The sequence below is a fragment of the Mytilus californianus genome, unplaced genomic scaffold (genome assembly GCF_021869535.1).
Source record: "Mytilus californianus isolate M0D057914Y unplaced genomic scaffold, xbMytCali1.0.p SCAF_4, whole genome shotgun sequence".
Lineage (NCBI taxonomy): Eukaryota > Metazoa > Mollusca > Bivalvia > Mytilida > Mytilidae > Mytilus > Mytilus californianus.
The window spans coordinates 71,105,837-71,111,689 of NW_026262690.1; the positions used below are offsets into that span (position 1 = coordinate 71,105,837).

Sequence of the window (5,853 nt, forward strand, 5' to 3'; positions counted from 1 at the left end):
TAGAAGCTATTGATTTTATTTCATAAGGCCTTGATGTGAATGTTTCTGTGATAAATGAAAGACAAATCATACAAATGTTTTATTCTTGTGATGATTTGATATGACTTCTGAAGCTCTCAACTGACTATTTACTAGCTGGATGATGTTACCACAAATATCCACGATCATAACCATAATCTGAAGGAATAAAAAACATTTTTAATCGAAAAATTATAGATACACATATATAGTTCAAGAAATAATAAAAATAAAAAAAAACAATTGAAATGATTTTATAGATATCATTTGATTTCAACAACTTAGTAAATATACATATATATTATTAGTTGTATAGTGTGCTAGTGACCTAATACGATATAAATGGAATTTACTGACCCCATATATATCGTATTAGGTCACTAACACACTATGTAACGAATTTATCTTACCGACTATCTTGACATGTGGTATTTAGACTAGTGGCCTATCAAAGTGGCCGTTTGTATTCAGAACCTACTTCCATTAGTCTATACAAAATCAAATGCCAACAATAACAACTTGTTAGCTTTAAATGTGTTGTATGAATTTATTTCAATCGTTCATCATCAATTTCTTCGTCTGTTGAAACCTTTAAGATTTTTCCTCAACACCTTGTTGTCTTTATAAAGGGACGTAACACCACTACAAACCGTGTATTGATCTAGGCCCCGCCTACTAACCCAATATGGAATATTCACGGTCTGCAGGCAGTTGTTTTTAACCAATCATATTCCTAGAAATGTATAGGAGGTAAGTTAAATATATATATATCAGCTGTTTCATTTGGGTCATACAAGTATCGTTGGGACACAGGCACTTGTCTCTGAAAAAAAAAAATATTAAGGTATAAAGGAATTTTTAAAAGTACCTGTGCGTTGGGACAGAAGATTCGAGAAAAAGTCAGAATACAGTAAATATATATATAACAGTTGTTTCATTTGGGTCATTAAAGTATCGCTGGGATAGAAGTTTCTAGAAAAAGTTAGAATACAGTAAATACATATATGGGTCATTTTTAAAAAAATGTCGAATTTTCAGTACACCTATGCTATTTTTTTTAATTTTTAATGGAAAATTTAGTTTGAAGTGTTTAAATAAAAGTTTGTAGGATTGACTAGTCGGAACATCAACAATAAACACGATCTAGATCTATTTTGATGAGATTAAAATATCTGTCCCAGCGGTACTTGTATGACCAAAATGAAACAAATGATATACAATATAGATAAGAAGATTTGGTATGAGTGCCAATGAGACAACTCTCCATTCAAGTCACAATGTATAAAAAGTTAACAATTATAGGTTAAAGTACGGCCTTCAACACAGAGCCTTGTCTCACACCGAACAGCAAGCTATAAAGAGCCCTAAAATGACTAGTGTAAAACAATTCAAACAGGAAAACTAACGGTCTAATCCATATAAAAAACGAGAAAAGAGAAACACCTATGAACCACTACAACAAACGACAACCAATGAACAACAGGCTCCTGACTTAGGACATGTGTATAACAATGCAGCGGTTTAAACGTTTCAACAGGCGCCAACCTTCACCCTAACCTGAAATAGTAGTGTAATATTACAACATAGAAATACACACTATAAAATATCAATTGAAATGGCTGAACTCGATCAAAAAACATATTAACAAAAACAAGTAAACATACACTGAACGAATAAATTTGATCTATGACAATATAAATACAATATTAATAAAAAGGGGAATTGTAACCGGTTTAATAAACCTGAGTATATAAACCACATGGACTCGATTTGAAAGTATCGACCATTCGCCATTGTACACGCATTTTTGTTAGCTTTATTTATGTAGATATATATTTTAAAGGGGCACTAGCTGTCAAATTCATGTACACCGATTTGACTCCAATTCTCATATTTGATTTATAACAATGTAAAACATTTATCCAAACTATAAAAAGTCTAAAATAAACAGTTAACAGGACATGGGCATGACAACACATAGCTTCGTTTCGTGTGTATTTTAGTCTAGACGCCTTCTAATTAACTATCGAGTTGACCTCCAAAGTCATCCGATGACCATATAAGCGATGTAAACATAAATAAAGATATAAATAGATTAAGCGAACTCGTGCTATTGGATTTTCCTAGGTCTGTTTAATTTCATTATTATAGAGTAAAATATATGTTTATCATCGTTTTTACCTGTATAAGAATGATTTTTTGTATAAGAATGATTTTTTTGTGGATCGGATCGGTCAATCAAATGATTTACCTTTGTTTCACTTTCAATGTTGACATTCTTTTCCTTTAAATAACTTTACACATACAATTCACGTGTTATCCATCTCTAGCTAAGGGGTTAAATTGAAGTTCACATGAATACGGATTCAATGAGGTCGAATTATTCACTTGCAAGTGAATAATTCATCATCAATGTTTCTTAGCTTATTTTGACAAAATTGAACCATACTGGCGGCTAAAAGCGAATAATTATTTCACTATTTCACTTTCATTAATGATTGAACAAAAAAAAAATCATATATTAGATTTTTTATATATCTCGTAGCTAGTGCCCCTTTAAATAGTAGTAAATGCGATTTTTAACATAATTTTTTTGTCTTTTGTAGATTGTTCAGAGCGCAACATTTTCTTATATTTCAACACATGACTTACTTTGATTATAGTGTGTGATAAGATTTTGTGAAGGAATTCGATGTTTGCTATACCATGGTTCACGTAAACGCACTTCATGACAAAACCGCTGAATAAATCATAATCAAATGTTTTGCAATATTTTCAAAAATACAAGGATTGCAACTCTAGACCCGAAGTTAAAAAAAATAAGAAATTATAAAAATACTCTTGTTTGTGGATTAACAAGTATAGTTATGGTATGTCTTTAGTTTACTGTCCTAATATTATACTGAAAGTTCAAGTCGAATTTTGATTATTAATTCTTTTAATGAATACGATTAAACCAAATGTTCATTAACTAGAGAGTCTGGATATGTTACAGACTTGAGAATAATGGGCAACATAAGTGAAGAATAGAGAAAAATGACTTTAAAATTAAAGAATATATAAATGAAGATCCCCATCTAGACCCCCAATCTTAATAATTCACGCTTTAACTTTGCTGGACGTTCCTTATCTAAAGGCATTTAACGTATAATTATATCGTGTGTATATCTGAAAACATGTTAATTTGCATATTTCTTTATACACACACGTGTGCTTCGATTAACCACCAAACTGTACACTGGACGAGTTAATGATATTTTAATGAATTAAACAAAAGGTATGAAAGGTGTGATTTTGCAGTTCTTACCTTTTCACGAAATTTTCGTAATACAGTGATTTTTTTACAATAGTGAAATAGCGCGTTGTTTAGAAATTTGAGAAAATTTACAGGCTATTCGTTTTCATTCTTTGAAAAATATATTATTTTGAAGACATTTTACGCAAGTCTACGCAAGGTAAAAAGTTTGTCTTAACAGAAAACAGCTCTTTTCAATCTAATTAACCTGTTATCAGTCCAATTTAATTCAAATGAAAGCAGTGAGTTAATGAAGTCAAATATGACCGATCTGCTTATTTTTTGTACATAAATAGTCAATTTGATCATTTAAACGTCGGATTAGTCTACCTCACAAAATCGTGTCAGGCATAACACATCTAAAACAGTTGTTTTAATTTTTTATGTGATAAGAATCTGATGTTTCAGTAACTGGTGCATAGTTTCTATACTATTAATTAGATACACTTGTACATACATAATTTATGCTCATCTGAACGAAGGGAATTTAGAAAATAATAATAGTTTTCAATATCTCAAGCTCTAAATCGCCCCGAGGCTAAACAAATTGTGAAGGAATTTAAATTAAGAGATCTGACATCAAATTAACACCAAATTCTCTTAATAACAAAATTAAAACAAATAAAAAACATCAAGATATGAAAAAAGACAAAATACAACTGGCTAAGGATCCTGACTTGAGAGGAGACACATCAACATTTGGCGCGGTATTAAAAATGTTTTGGAGATTTCTACCATCCCATTTTTAATCTAGTTTACTGGACTTACAAAAGGTACATCAAACAAAATTCAGTAGAGGAAAAGCACTTAATTCTGTAATACCGGTTAATGGACAACAAAGGACACAAGTACAAACAAAACAATAATAAACAATTATACGGTACCAAAGAATGCTCGCAGTTAATTAAAGCAAGCTCAAAGTACTTAACCCGATGGTCTAAATTCATGCCGTATTATATTTGTAGACGAAGCGCAAATTAAAACGAACAAGATTTTATTTAAAAGAAGAATTTTGATGCATGTATAATAAATAAGAAAAATAGAACAAAAGATAGTGCAAAGCATAAACTATAAAAATAAGAATATAGAAAAATTTTAAGAACACCAATGTGTCTGCTAGGCACAATGTATATAGATTTCCACTATTTTTGTTTTCTCACTACACATGAATTCTAATGAAACCAAAATTAAGGATATGAAAAAAAGTATAAAAGTATTTAGCACTCAAATAATTTTGCAATTCAAATTTTATTTCCATTTTTTATTATTCATATTTATTAATTTATCTATTTCAGGGAGAAGGTATAATTTAGCTTACCTTGTGCATAGTATTGGTCACTCGTTGGTTGAATTATGTAGGCATTTTGTCCTCGTCCGCTACCCCAATCGTATGAATTACCACCTCCTCCTGAAAATGAATTAGTAAAACCTCTGAAGAGATGACTTGCTATACCTAGACCTAAAAGACCTCTTAATAAGTTTTGACCTGATATTACAGCCAAAAAAGCACAGAAAACTACAGCAAGCAAGAAGGTCTTCATTTTAGTTGTGTTTCTGTCGCAACCTTGCTTTCAAATGAAACGGGTGATGATATTTTAGAATTTATATCAAGATGTTTTTTGTTTGTTTAAATACATTGTTTTTGATGTGATGCATTATATGTGTCCAATATTTTTTTTAAAAGGTAATTATCAATAATGTTTATGGATGTGTTTCATCAATTTAATGATGTATGGTGGTTAATTACTCGAGAACTTTTATGTTTTTAAAGATATTTAAGTGGATTTATTTCGAATATTAAGTACAGAATGATCATGATGTTTATAACTTACGGACCCGACATGACAAAACATGAAACAATTCAAACGAAAAAAACAACGACTTTAGTTATGACAAAACAATAAAAGGAAAACAAATATGACAAACAGCAACCAACAACAACCACTGAATTAATGGCTCGTGTAGAATGAGGCGGGGTTAAATGTTGAAAAGCACACAGCCCCCCCACCCTAACCTCGGACAGTGATGTGACAGCACAACATAAGAACAAACTGTAGAAAATCAGTTGGAAATGACTAAACAAATCAGATTGGCAAGAAGCGCAAAAAACAACTAACATGAAGACAAAAGTCACAAAGTACCGATCTATATAATAGTACTCGCAGTTATTGAAAGCTAGTTCAAATCCAACAACAGGTAATAATAAAATCATGTTTTCTCAGACTTAAATATAAAATCAGTACACATCCAATGGATTTAGTGTTAAGATGTCATTAACATTCTGGTATTCTAACATTTATGACCTTGTGCAATGCCAAAATATAAGTACATAGTATCGACAGGATGTTGGACTATAAACGGTTTTTATAAATATATAGCATTACATATTTAGTTATTGCAACAGTGACATCGGCTACAAATAAGTGTTAATCATCATGAATTTTGTTCACCATACTTTACTGAGTTTCATTGACCTTAACTTTATCAGAAATAAAACATACTTCTAAATGGACAAACAAACACAAGCACATAAATGACAA

The 5,853-nt window shown here is 30.7% G+C and overlaps 1 long non-coding RNA gene across 1 annotated transcript; it reads right to left on the minus strand.

The window, feature by feature from the left end:
* On the minus strand, positions 1-4,882 carry LOC127738438 (uncharacterized). Its single transcript, XR_008000043.1, has 2 exons — positions 4,632-4,882; positions 1-177 (listed from the first exon to the last, which is right to left on the minus strand). It is a non-coding gene; the product is annotated as an uncharacterized LOC127738438 (long non-coding RNA).
* Between the last annotated feature and the right edge of the window lie 971 nt (positions 4,883-5,853).